Source organism: Accipiter gentilis, chromosome 11 (assembly GCF_929443795.1).
Source record: "Accipiter gentilis chromosome 11, bAccGen1.1, whole genome shotgun sequence".
NCBI lineage: Eukaryota > Metazoa > Chordata > Aves > Accipitriformes > Accipitridae > Astur > Astur gentilis.
The window spans coordinates 22,629,936-22,645,010 of NC_064890.1; the positions used below are offsets into that span (position 1 = coordinate 22,629,936).

The following is a 15,075-nucleotide window of genomic DNA, read 5'->3' on the forward strand; positions in this document are numbered from 1 at the left end:
GGGCAGAAAGATGCTGAAAATACCAGCATCAATGAAGCTATGCCAGTATTCTACATCAAACTCTGGAAGTTGTTTAACTAAGAATCTGTCCTAGTTGTTGCCTGTTGAAAGACCTCTTGCTTCAGGATTGTGTTACGACGTACCACATCTCACAAAACACTGTTTAGACCTACCACTGCTTGGACTACTGCCAGCCTTGCTCTTTGTCAGTGTGCTCGTGCTGTCTTCAGAGAACAGTGAAGAGATTGTAATGGAGATGGCTGATGCTTACTTTATTGCAAGATATAATCCAAAACTTCCGATCAGTATTTCCATGACCTCTGCATAGCAAAGTAGCAGAGGACTGATTATATTGTGATACTTAATAGCTACAAGTTAATAATCTTCTAACCATAATAGTTTGCATGTTGACACCCGTTTCTACAAAGATAAAAAACTACTTGGTTTATTTTTGAACATTGTGCTTTTATTACTCAGTAAAAGTCAAATGATAAATGCCTATTATCATATGTAGTGTTTATTTTTTCTAGAAGAGTTCTTAGTTTAAGGGGCAAGTACACATTTTTGAGGGAAGAAAAAAAAAATCTTCCATCCAACAACTATGTTTTGCCAGTGGAGGAACTCATATACTTTTTTCACTGATAACTATTCTTAACTATAACTCATATTGTCCACAATTAAAATGTGGAAACCTTTTCCCTGAGTTACTAGGAATAACCTCTGACAGTCTTTAAAAAGTGCTTCTAGCAAAGAGCTTATGCCTCGTTGCAATGGCTGCACAAAGCAAGCTTGCACTCTCTTTATGTTGGAGAGGGGGGATTTCTATTCCTGCTTCTATTGTTATGCATTTAAAACTACATTTTATTTCTCACTCTTTCACCTCACACTGTGTACTGCTGCTTATTAATGACTGAGAAGCTGTACTGTGTGATATGAAATTACTTTGTCTTCCTCCTTCTCTTGCAATGTTTCTCATTTCTTTCTGCCTACCCAGCTGCTACTGAAAACCTTGTTTGGAGAGGCCTACCCATCAGAATTGTACAGGATTAAACAGTGTTTGCAACTTTAGAACAGTTTCTTCTGGCAGCTTGATGTGCAGGCAGAGCTGGCTGTTCCAGAGGTGTTAGCTTCAATATTCTAGTCATCCCTTTGAAGACATATGGCTTGATGAGCTGGAATGAGGAATAGAGGAGAAAACAGTATGAGCTCTCAATATTGGTTAAAATAATCTTTCATTTTTACTGTGACAGACAGTTACATAAGTTTCTTTTGGGATATGCGAAGAAAGAGAATCAGCTGCTGCATGCAAAAGTAGCAATGACAGAGTCAGTTGAGTCAGTCTCTGAAAGAGACAGTTGAACTAAATCTCATTTTGCATGAAAACCATGTTCTAGTTACTTCGTTCTGTTTACAGGAACAGTCTTTTCCCCCCCAAAAAAAAAAAAAAAAAACAAAAACCCCAACTCTTTGTCACGGCTGTTTCTGATTTATTAATTCCTTGCCTTACTAAAAAATTACAGAAGCCAGACAGAGGGTTTCCGCCATGTCTTGAGGAGCATGTCAGAAGTGCATCATGTCAGAGAACATAGGAACACTATGACAAATTTCTCTGTTTCCTCACTTCACTCCAAATATTGTATTAGATGTTGTGGGCTTAAGAAAAGCAAGAAACTGAGAAAGAGGTAGTCTGTAAAGCAGACAGTGCCTGAGCCATTTAACATAAGCAGTTAAGAGCTGAAATTTGAAAACCTTTGAAAGACCAGTCAAGCCATTGAAAAACCTCAGAGGTTTTCTTGCCAGAAACAAAGCACGTGGTAGTCAAGTGCACACTAAATGGGTTCTTGTTTTCTCAGTATGTTTCAAATAGTAGCAAATGTCTGAGGAGTCTGTTACATGTTGTAGCGGTCTCAACCTTACAGCGGTTCCAACAGCTGGATTCTGTACTGTGGCAGCAAGAGTTCCCTCACTGCATGGCCTTTGCTTTTTGAAAAAAGTACCTTAACTTGTAGGTGGCTGCATTTAGATCACAAGTAAAAGGAAAAGTGTGCACTTCTAATAGTATTTTAGAATACGAATGCTTTATTAGAGTGGCAATCCCTCGTGTTGCTTATTATAGTCTTCTACTGACTATTTTTAACGTTTTTAAGTTCCCTTTAAATTGCTGTTGTTCATCCGTCCATGCTGGTGCAATGTAGGCCATGCCACACTAAGTCACTGATTGATGCAGGAGTTGCTAGGCAAGTATTTTTATATGTTTCATTTGTTATTTCTGCTAGTTCCACTTTTTTTTTCCTAACAGCTGTTTAACTGTGCTTTATCTAATAGAAGTTACATCCCTGCCAACTAAATAGCAACATCTTGAAGATCAAACTGTGGGCCTCTGACATGAGCCTAATTATTGAAGTCATACCACTTCGGCAGTCCAAGACACATGCATGGCTGGATGCTGCCTCATGCCACACTGATCAGGCTTCACAGATAGGCTATTTGTATTTTTCCAGATAAAGGGGGGTGAAAGCCTCTGTTATTCATCCTCCTGAAAAATGGTCGGTCTACACCTGAAGGGAAAAAAATTGAGGCTGGAGTTACAACCCGTATTCAACACTTTGTGTGATTGTGTTGTTTTTTCCATAGGGCCTATTATCTCACTAAGAATATTAGATCAATAGGGCAAGAAATAGAATTCAGTGTGCAGGCAACTGCACATGCTATTTATTGTCTTCTGCAACCTTGATTTGACAATATTATGAAAGTTTAGCATGCTTTTCTTTAAATAAAATAGCTTCAAGGTGTCAAGAGTACTCTGCTGCATATTTTGGAGCTCAGATAGCAAAATAATGAGTATTCTAAATCTTAATAAGAAACAGAGTCTTTTAAAAAGCAGTATTGGTTTTTTGCAACTAACAAAAGAGGAGAACAGCATTTATTCATAGATTCAGAAACAATTCATTTGTCTCAGTTTTACCAGCTTTGTTAAAATTTATATACTCTGATTATTTAAACAATTGGCGCTTTTTTTAATAGTAATCGTAAGGAAAATTCAATACTCCTCTAGGCTGTGGGGAAGGGTGTTCTTCCAGCACATGATGAAGAGTGGGAGTGTAAAATAATCCTTTTGAACTGTTTAAATTTTCTTACAGCTCTAAGTGTCATTTTGTCTCAGTATCTCTCTACAGATATTTCAGTACCAGTTTCTTGAGAATCGTTCTACAAGAGCAAAAGGAAATGCTTCTACTGTGGCATCTCACAGAAGTACAGTAAGTGAGGAGGTGATGTGCTGTAGAAGGACAGAAGTCAAACTGCAGACTGTGGAACAAAGAATTCTATTTAAATAGAGAGCAAAGTGCTGTTGAAATGTTAAATTTGGAAAGGCTTAGAATTTGTCTGAAAGGCACAGATTAATAGTTCTAGTCTAGAACTTATAGTTTTAAAGAATACTAATGTCAAGGAAGAAAAAAAAAATAGGAGCCAGAAGAGACTATAGGTAATGAAAAATACAGTCAATAAAGGGAAAATGCAGAAACAATTTTTGGTTAAAAAAAAACCAAAAAACAATGACATGTATACATAGAAAAACGAACAAAAACTTCTGCAATTAGTCACTCTTCTAACCTTTACTTGTTTCTCTTCAGTGCTCTTTGTATGTGACTTCTCTTCCCTAACTGGAAGTTGCAGATGATGTGGAACTGCTAGAACTAAACAGACAATTCTTCTCTCTCATCTGGTGCATACACAGCTGGCAAGGTAAACACCTGAGAGTTGTGTCTCATCTAGATTGTCTAGGCTACCTCTCTCGCCGATGGAGAGAAATTACTCTGGAAGGCTGTTTACTTCATCCCAAAATGTGTCTAGAATATGCAAACTAATCCCTGAAGGTGCCTGTCCCTCTCCACTGACTGGAGAGGGAGTCTAGAAACTGAGACAAGCTAAGTTCTAGGTAACTGAAGCTAGGTGAAGGGAAACCTGCCCTAGCTGCCTGTGTCATCTGTTCCCAGAAGCACAGGAAGCAGCTCTTCTGTAAGTTAATGAGAAGCAGTGTAGCTAAGAGGGGATATGACGATGTTCAGAAAAATGACACAACTGGAATTTGGGTTGTTTTTCTCTTGCTGAGGAAGTAAAGGTTGCTGATGTAGAGGTAAACTGGTTTACTGTGGAATATAGTAGCACAAAAGGAAATGCTTCAGTGATCACTAAGTACTGAAAAGCTGCATTAGTAGAAGAATAATTCTGAGTCATGATGGCAAAGCTCAGTACATCTTAATGTGAGGAAGTATGTTAACTTGAGGTGTTAAGTGCGACTGACATCAAACTATTCTCATTAACAACAGTGATCACATGGAGAATAAATTAAAGCCTATTTAAGTACAGTGTTACTAAGTTTGTCAGTAAATCTAAATTTACAGAAGCCTGGTGCCAAAGACCTTGGTTTATTGATAAATGGGGAGAGCTATTCATTATGACAGCACTCCTCAAATCACATGCACACTGCAAGTCCAAGAGACTTGCATGAATTATCTTAGCTCACTTTAAAATGAATGAACAGTTAACAGTGTTTGTGATGGAAAATAAACATGTGAGTTCAGTAGTTGTTCAAATATATACCTTGTCTACATGGGAATGTTACTTCCCATTAGGAAAGTCCTGGACAGAGCTTGGGTCCTTTTCATTTGCTTTTGGTACTCTTTAATACAACAGAATTCAGTGACCATCTTCAAGGAAAATACTGCTGCTTTTCTGTTTATACTTTGGAGTATGCACAATGTAAAAGTATGTATTTATTGTGGTTCATGGTTCATTCCTTGTAGTTCTTTCAGCTGTGAAGAAAGTGCATCTGAACAGTATCAAAATTAAGGGAAGGTGAGAAGTAATGGAAATTCAGAGTAGGAAAGGTAGCAGAGATGAGTAATGGAGATGAATAATAGAGAAATATTTCCATGAGCGCTCTCCTTAAGGAGAGGTATGTGACAGCAGTGTTGAATCTGCACATGGGTATTGAAGGTGCAGCTGATGCTGTTCTAGCTGGTCACTGGGGGAGCTGGGTGAGTAGTGCTTTGTGGCTTCTCAGTTCCTCCATAAAACTATACAGATGATAACGCGGGGAGGAGGTCCATGAAATATATCCTGTGTGTCAGGTTTTAACATGCTTAGGCATGTCTTTAGTGGCATACAATACAACTAGGTTCCCAAAAACCACTTTGCTTTAATAACAGCGGGGGTATTTCACTGCTTTTTTTGTGAATGAAAAGCTCTCCCTTAATGTGCCTTGTAGTACAATGACAGTTGGCGGAAGTGTGTGTTTTCGCAAGAGATCTGGGTATTCCTAAATAATATGTCTGAAAAGCAACAAAATGTGTCACTGTATGAGTACCAGGAAGATGATACCAGTCACTGTCAACCTGGTGGGTGATCGCTATCACAATATTTGAGTGTGTTTAGAGGGGTCATAGAAACCAGAAGAGCAGCCCTGCTGGTGCAAGGGGCAAATGGGAAGTGGGGTTGTCCTTAATAGCAAGATTTTTTTTAAGCAACCACATGTACCATGTTGACCGTAAGACAAAAATGTGCTCCAAAGAAAAAGCCAAAGTGCTGCAACCTGTGTGTGCTATTTCAGTTGGTCCTCTTCAGCAGGGTGGCCCAGGGGCAAGGTTGGTGTCCCCAGGGTGAGGGAGGGTGGCCAGGCGGCAGCCCACGGCACAGCCCGGCAGAGCAGTGGTTGCCCGAGCCAGGTGCGGTTACTGCAGCACTTGCGGATCTGCCCTCGGCACAGGCTGGGTGTGCCAGGTCATCTGGGGCAGAGCGGAGCAGCACCCATACGAATCCCTGGCAGCAGGCAGGGTGGAGGGGAGAAGCACAAAAATATGCATATTATCAGCTCTTGGCAATTTGCTGAACATGTTTTTTGGGGAAGCTAAGGGCCTCATGGTGGGTTCCATTCTGTTGCTAAGAGCCGTGCCCTGGGGCAATGAAGAGGACAGGATAGCGAGGACAGAAGGGTACTCAAAATTTCTCTTTTGGCTTCCCTTAAATTAGTGAGCAAACAGCACAGATGGGATAAGTGAGGCAGAAGAAGAAATCCAGCATGAACATTCCCTGTAGAGTGCCTAAAATGAAGACATTCTTTGTGTGGAACAAGACAGCAAACAAAAGGCATTTTCACCTCTATCATTTCTGGTTTGGGGAGAGCCCTCTGAAGACTGTTCGTGTCTTGCTTATAGAAAAGGATAGTGACAGTAATTATCAGCCTCCAGATGTGTATTTCCACCCTTGAAATAGCATGCTGGTTTTCGTAGGCACCCTACTTCTGCCACTGGCCCGACAGCCCATGCTGGAAGGGGCAGGTGCTGACGTGGGCAGAAGCAGTCAAGTTCAGCATGTGCTGTACTGCTGCCACACTGATGGGTGATGCAACTCATTTGACCTGTCCAAATTTCTGTAGTGTTGGTTGTGCTGGAGTTGCCTGGTTTAAGACTTGATGTTTGTCAGATGTGGTGATTTTTAACTTCTGACCAAAGGAATTGCTAATAATAGGCTAGTAAATAGTGTGCAATTAACTTTCTCAGGGTGTTCATTAATTTTACTTAAGCCACCACCCATTTTTAAAAGCAACTTGTTTGCCAGAGTCTTCAGTCAGATTTCTGCAGTATAATACTACCAAGCTTTTTTTAAAGTGTGTTATACTAGGTACCGCTAACTAGGTAATAAGCCATCCCAGTACATTCCAGGTGAATGTTACAGTCTCATTTGCACTGAAAAGGGTAACTGTAATATTACCCCTTTGTACTTCAGCATGTCCTGAAGTTAAGTCTTAAAAATGCTTGTGTGCTATAAGCATATATGGCCTTTATGGTAGTGCCCTGTACATGAAGCTCATTTGTGTGTAGAGTCATTGCTACCACCACAGAAAAATCTAGCAAGAGAAAATTTAAAGAACAGATATTTTTTTTTTTAAAAGTGACTCATTGCAGAAGTACACATGGAAAGAAACAGATTACAAAAAAGAATTAATGTTTACATAATTTATTAATAGAAGAAATAAAAATAAATTCATTACAGACAGATTAATGCTGCTGTTTGTAAACTGCTATGTAATCTTTACCCAGATTAAACTGCAGATCTGCCTGGGATTGAAGCCAACAAGACTTGGTCTGGACTCAAAAGCCAATCTTTATTGTCCTGCTGCCTGCTTGTAGAGATATGCTGAAATAAAGTAAGTTAACATTGTTTCCTCAGCATGAGAAGAAGTGTTAACAGTTCAAGATAGCTTTCCCTTCTGGTTTTCATTCTTACGTCCTAGTGTTTGCATCACTCTGTGTATTGCCAGGCAAGAGCAGAGTGCTACCTCTAGTCGTAACATACTGAGGAAGGACTAACACGTCATGAACAAGAATCAGCCCTACATACACCATACCTGAAGATATGGTAGTGAACAGTCTGGTGACACTGGTTTGAATTGCACATTAATGTGGTCTCAAACATGTTCCTTTTATAAATGATGCTTCAAACATTTTAAGAGTAAATTATTCAAGGAACCAGCTGGAAATCAACTCTTAACCTCACATGGTAGGTACATTTAAAAAAATCTCTTGAAAACAATGAAGTGCTTTAAAAGTACGTTCTTCCCTCTTTTTTTCTGTTAGTCTGCAGTGCATCAAGCTCATCGTTACTTCCTACAAAGTAAAATTATGTTTGAGACCCTACAGCAACTGTGTTCCAAAAATGTCTATTTTAGTAATTACTTGTGCTCCTACTGTAAAAGGAATTTGCCATTTCCAGGTTTTTATAATGGAAGGTTTTGCATTGGACTTGTGGCTGGAAACCTGTAGCAAGCTGTACTTTGTGGTCCACAAGCCTGAGGTAGCAGGTATCTGTATTCAGCCAAAATGCCAAATAAAATTTTTGTTCAGTAAATCTTCAGCTGAATGACAAAACTCCTCAAGGGATTATCTGATGTAATCTGAAGATAGGGCCTAGACACAAAGAAGTAAATTCACTCATGTGAGCAATGCCATTGAAATTCAGGCATTTTCCTAGACAATGCTGAGCACTCCATGCTCAAAGAATAATGTAATTTAAGCTTGTAAGTAGCCTCATAGACTTCACAGACTTTTTGAACCTACTTTGAGAAGCAAAGGGAAACTGTAAATCTGTTTTTCAAGAGGGTTTTTTTCCGCATCTCCTTTTTGTGCAGTAGGTTCAGGATGTATGCAGAAAGCCTCATGATGTTTGAGGAAGATGTTGACTCAGTGTCCTGAGTCTCTGAATGTAAATCTAGACAACTAATGGTATGTTAAAAGTGTGAACGAACCCACAACTTCCATGCAGTCAGACCTGTGGGGTTGTTGGTTTACTTAATTCATATGAAAGATGGGTAACTGCAGAACAGGTTAAGAACATGAGAAATTAAATCATCCCAGTTTCCAGTTAAAGGTTATCCCAAGCATTTTCTTTTAAAAAAAATATCTGTGTACTGTTTGCATCTAGAAAGCCAAGCTCTTACTGAGCATTTTTGATGCTTTGAAAAGCAACCACTTTATGTAGTGTAGATACAGGTTCTGTATAAGGACGTCATCCACTCTCCATTGACTGCAAAGGAAGGAATCCCATTAAAAGCTCAGGAGGTAATACAGTTTAAAAAATAAAAGAAAATAAAATTTTCAGGAAGTGCATTGTCTTTACATCAGTGTGTATTTGCATGCATTGAGGCTGAAAACCTTTAAATGATGACCTTCGGTCAGGTACTCATCAAATCTCTCCCCTTTTAACAGAACATTATAGATATAATGCAAATTTTTGAACAGCTGCCTGCGTATTTTGTGGTAGATGTATGCAGTGTAATAATCCATTAACACCTGAGCAGTTCCATTAGCACAGATAGAATGAGAAGGGTACCTCTGCAATTCTTCTGCCTCACCAACATCATGTGCGGCTGCAGTGCCTGGGGAGGCATATACCTCCCTCTCCCTAGCAAAGTACAAAATTGCCACATGCCCTCTGGAGTGCCTCAGACTGATCAGATCCATTGCATTTAAAGAAAATGCGTAGCCTGATTTAACTCCCACTGCCAGCAGTTTCATGCCATGTATTTTAGACTTTGGTAGAGTTACTTCTGCTTGCCATTGGGTGATGCAGAGCAACGTTTACACTGGCACCGTATTTTTTTCTTCAGATAATAGGTTTTTGTAGATTTAATCAGATAACTGTTAAAGATTGTTGCCACTATGATATTCCTTTAATAATTTTTTCCAGCTTCATTTCTTTTAGTAATCAAAAATTTGTATTTATCTTGCATTCAGATAAGAAAATACATTATGATCTAATATTGCAAAGACTAATTTTCCTTTTGTCATTTTAGGATCATGATGAACAACTACAGCCCACAGATACTAAGCTGAATGCCTGAATGGCAGCATCAGGTTTTCTGCAGATACTACCCGTCTTGCTTGACTTGACTGTTTTTTACTTGACTTTTTCTTCTAATGTGAAAACATCATTATATACTAATTTAATTCTGCTCCAGCAGAATCTTTATTGAATAATCTAAGCCTATAAGCTTTTTCCATCAAATACCTATGCTGCTGTTATTGTCATATATCTAGCAGCTTGTGAATCAGCATAAAAGTTATTCATATGCTGTGATTTCCTGTATCAAAAAGTAAGTACATATTAAGTATTTATGCCTTCAAAAAGTCTATTACATCAAATAATTATTTCAGAGTTTATCAACCAAATTTGTAATTTTGTCCAAATGCTTTTGATACAATTTGCTTCGAATGTGAATTTCTGGGTTCCTGGTGTAACACCTGGTCTTCTCTTTGGCTTTTCAGCAAAATACATCAGTTAGAAGAAGCTACAGTGACACAACGGCAGAGCTGGAAAGCTTTTGGTTCCAGCCAGCAGAAAATATTATGTGATCTGGTGTTAGCAGGGTTGGGAAGAAGCCACATCCATTCCACAGCCTTCAACCTGGGGCAGTGTCTGCCCTTGTCTTGTTGATTGGCATTAGTTATGATACTGTACACAGCATGGTCTCTACAATTTCTCCTCAGGGCCAGCTGCATGGCCTGTAGTTCCCCATGTCATGGCACTCATCTTAATTATGGGTAAAATGGTATGTTTCTCCCAGACTAAATAGAACTTCTTCAGGATTCAAGCAGTTGTTTAAGTTCAAAATTATTCAGATCTATTTTTTAATGAACTCCTTAATATACTGGCTGCAGATTAACTGGTTCCCTTTATTTGGTGGGTTTTTTTCACATGACTAGTTATTTTTTTAGTAAGCTCTAGTAGATAATGATGGAATATAAAGTATCTCCCCCTTACTGCAATATATTAATTTTATTTTCCTGCTACTTTGCAAAGAAAATGCTAACTTAGTGTAAGTCCATTTTCTGCATCATGACTGACAGCTTTACCCTCCCTACCCACAACCTGATCTGTTTGGCTGTTAGGGTTTCATCATCTTGTGGTTTAACCCCAGCTGGCAACTAGGCAGTGTGCAGCTGCTCACTTACTTTCCCCCAGTGGGATGGGGGAGGCAATTGGGGGTGGGGGGGGGTAAAACTTGTGGGTTGAGACAAGAACAGTTTACTATTTGAAATAAAATATAATAATAGTAGTGAAAAGGAAGATAACAAAAAGAGAGATAAAACCTAAGAAAGACAAGTGATGCGCAAGGCAATTGCTCACCACCCGCTGACCGATGCCTGAGCAGCAATCTGCCCCTTCTGGCCAACTCCCCCCAGTTTGTATACTGGCCATGACATCCTATGGTATGGAATATCCCTTTGGCAGGTTCGGGTCAGCTGTCCCAGCTATACTTCCTCCCAGCTTCTTGTGCACCTCTTCAATTGCAGAGCATGGTAAACTGAGAAATCCTTGACTTAGGATAAGCACTACTTAGCAACAGCTAAAATGTTAGTGTGTTATCAACATTATTCTCACACTGAATCCAGAACACAGCACTGTACCAGCTACTAGGAAGAAAATGAACTATCCCAGCTGAAACCAGGACACAGCTGTATCAACTTTATATAAGGAACTTTGCCACTTGTCTTTATCCCCACAAACAAAAGGGATTTGATCAATAACTTCAGCTTACAGCTTTCGGCATACTCTAGCAGTAGGAGCTTATGCCAAAATCAGTATTTTATAATATAAATTCAGCATAATGGGGAAATTATTCAACCATTGATATTCTCTGTTCAGAGGTAAATAGCTCAGTACAGTCAAGTTAATACTGGAGACCTCTACGTTATTACGCCTAGATGACAGCAGCACCCAGCGAGAGCTCGGCCAGACTGCAGCCTGCTTGTGCTGAACGATGTACAAATGCAGACCATTTGCAAACATGTGCAGTGGCTTAGCCTTACTAATATGAATATTTAAACTTTTTTTAGTATGGCTGACTGTAGGACAATAAAATTAAGGAAGTGTGTCAGATTTTACAGAACGAGGGACGCAACCAACAGCATGTGCAGGTTTGCCAAAACTAACAGAACAGCACACAAATTAAAAAATGTTTTGCCCAAGGCTACATCAGTTACATTCATAGGATTACAAGGAAAACCTGTTTTGTTGATAGATGAGAATCCAGCTCTTCAGTAAATGTATGTAATCTTACCCTAATAGTTCTTATGGGTGACATCACTTACAAAGCAAAATGTTTGCAGCCAGGAATGGAGGGACATGATTTGCAGCAGCTATACAGCACTTAACGCCACAGTAGCTCTCAAGGGCATGTTTTCTTTCTGGGTTTGGGCATCTTTCCAGATGTAACAGAGACATGAAATACTACCTATGTAACATAAGGTTATAGAATAGGTTTAGCATGGAAGGGACCTCTGGAGATCATCTAGTCCAACCCCCCTGCTCTGAGCCCATCCAACAGGGTCAGGCTGCTCAGGACCACATACAGTCAGGTTTTTAATAGCTCCAAGGATGGAGACTCGGCTTCGCTGAGCAACCTCTGCCAGTGTTTGACCACCATTATGGTAATTTTTTTTTTTCTTGCACCGAATTAGAATTCCTATTGTTCACACATGTCCTTCTCATAGGAAGGTGAAAAGTGTTTCTTCAATAATCTTCTAAAATAAGAGAAATAAAATAAGGCCAAATAAAAAATTAAATTTGTCAAAACTGTCTGAAGCAAGCAGAAATTTCTTACAATATATCTGGGAGGATCTGTTTGCAATTTTGTCCTTTACTGGAGGACTGATAATTACTTCTCTGGAACAAGACAATTAGTATTACTTCAAACCTTTATCAGTTTAGTTTGCCGTGTGATAATTTTGGGCATCAAATTTGCTTGCACACCTTTTTAACATTAAGTCAATAGAACTACTCAGAGGATGTAAATTACAGAAAATACATTTATTATTCAGGTTTTGAGCTGTAGTTTTACGTGCTTCAAGGGCACAAGAGGCTAGGATACTCCAGATAGCCCTAAAATCTAGATAACGCAGATGCAGACAGCAAAAATGAGAGAGTCACACTAATGACCCTGCATGGCATTGCCCAGCACTCCAGACTCCTGGGGAACGAGTTCCTGTTCCTCAGCCCAGGCAGGTTTCTTGCCTTTGTCCCACACTACACCTGAGCTACTAAGCCCTGTGGGGAGCTGGGCCAAGACTACTGGATGGACTAGACGGACTTCACTGTTTGTCACTTACTTCTAAGCATTAGGCAGTTTGGTTGCAGTGATGGTTCAGACCCAGCTGCTGGACATTCTGAAGAAAAGACTCTTGGACTTGTGCAGATCAGAACTGCAACTGCAGGGGACACTATGGGTTTGTGGATGCAAACACTGTGTTAGTGCACAGCCAGCCTGCTAGCACATAGCAAACCTGACTTATTCAGGACATACAGGACTGGGCAGGTAATAGGTGTGGTGTGCCTGTAGAAATTGTGAGGAGTCTCTCTTATCTGTGCCAGACTTCATGCGCTTCTGTCAGAGAAATCACAGGAACGCAGCAGTACTACCGCAGGATGCAATGCAGATGCTGCCTACTGCTGCTGGACTCAAGCTGGTTCTGACAGGGGCAAAAACGTGTTTTCACTGTGCTGCATAGGGTAATATCTGCAGCACCGATATTGATCATTGCTGTTGAGAATTGACTATTTCTCACATATATTTGGATTCTGAATATTTTGAGAAATGCTGCAAGAATTTTTCCTTCTCAGCTCTTTACTTCAGTCACTTCTAAATCTCTGAGCTGAAACTAAGCCAAAATATTTATGTATAGGCTATAGTCAAAGCTCGTTCAAAGGGGAAAAGATGATTATGAGTTCTTGAATAGTAAAAACAGATGATTTTCTATTTTAACTCATTCTCTTTGTTGCTATATTATTATTATTAAAAACAGCTTTATTATTAGCTAGGCAAAGCACTGGTTTTATTAGGAGTTTTCATCCAACCTTGTTCCAGAAATTTATGTTTTAGCATCTATGAGAAAATACACCCACCTCTGGAAATAAATGCCAGGAAATCTCCATTTGTATGTGCCCATTTGCAAACATTACACAGCAAAAGCCACTGAAGATTGTATTCTGGTTCTGCATTACCTTTTCTGTGATATTTTTTTCTAACAATGAAGCATGTCACCAGCTGAAGTCTTCTGGACACTAAGTCCTTCCAGTATCTGGTTCAGTTTACACTGGAACATCTCTTGAGGGTAGGCCAATGCCCAAATTCATACCCAGCGGCATCTGCCAGATGTGAGAAAGGCTGCCTGATCGCCGTAACTCAATATACAAAAAATAATTGACCTCGTGAGGCAGGAACATATTAGGAAGTATCCACACATCTGCACACGTGGATGCCAAGCTTGAGACCGGTAAACTCCCTTCGCCCCCACACATGCTGTCATGCCTGACGGGCTCCAATCAACGGTTATTGGTGCTCCTGCTGTGCCTAACAGTCTTATGGCAGTTGGTAGGGGCAAATCCACCCTCTCCGTGGGAGAATGCAGAGCTGTTCCCAGGAGGACACTTCCCTGTGGTGCATTGTGAGACTTGCTTTTTCTTAGCAGGCTCAAGGGCAGAAGTTGTGTTAGTCTGCCAAGGCATATGGCTTTGCAGGGCCTGCACACTGTTTGGTTCTGTGTTTACTGGCAATTGTGGTTTGGGACACTAGATCAGAGAGACAGTTCATCATTATGCGAAGGCATTGAGTATGGAGACTGAACACGGAGCATATGATAAATCTGGCAAACAAGATGAATGCTGCGTTCTCATCCATCAACGCTTAAGGAGCAGCAGAACAAGACGAGGCATGGTAGGTGGGATTATACTGCCTTGCTGACACGGGATGACCAGTAATCGCTCCACAACATCTGGAGGATGTCATGGCTACAAGGGAGGTACTCCAGCCTTTCAGGGCCAGGGTACATGACTGACAAAATCTATTCAAGTACAGAAATGGGCTCTCAGCAATTCTACTTTGCAGTCCAGTACATTTAGGAGATTCGGGGTAGGGTTGGCCTGGGCATGTGGAACACAAAAGTAAAACGGCACTGGCTTGAACACCATCTGGATGTCAAGATTGCAAAAGAACATACAGCCATGACTTGCTTTTGTCACAGTCTGTAACTGGAAAACTAGAGGCAAATATGTTTTTGTGGAGCAGAGCCTACACACTGGTGGATCCCTTAGCCAAACCATGTGCCCTCATAAAAGCTATAGACTTAAGGTTAAAGCAGGCAACAGAAATTAGTGATGCCATATGTGCTCAAATACATGCCACGCCTGACAATTCTAATGAGTAATTACTCACTGCAAATACATGTGCTGTTTTGTGGATTGTGAACTGTTGTTACACATGTTGTACTGATAGCTTACAGATTTTAAAGTGCTTCTTTTGCCTTTTGGGGTAGGGGTTTTTGGGTTTGGTTTTTTTTTTAAGAGCGCTCCTGGGATGAGGACACTGTTAATCTTTATGGAGTATTTTGTGCCTAATTAATTGTAAGGACTTAGGTAGCTGAGGGCCTTTATTTTCCTTCACAGAATAAAATATCAATTAAAATGTAAATCTCTGAGATTGCTGGCTTGGGGACATGGGGATCCCTATAATTGAACTGT

The 15,075-nt window shown here is 40.1% G+C and overlaps 1 long non-coding RNA gene across 1 annotated transcript in view; it reads right to left on the reverse strand.

The window, feature by feature from the left end:
- The window catches only part of LOC126044598 (uncharacterized), a 27,609-nt gene continuing 12,534 nt past the window's right edge, over nt 1-15,075 (reverse strand). The window contains exon 3 of the long non-coding RNA XR_007507734.1: nt 1-1,172. This is a non-coding gene — a long non-coding RNA (uncharacterized LOC126044598). The remainder of the gene's footprint in view (nt 1,173-15,075) is intronic.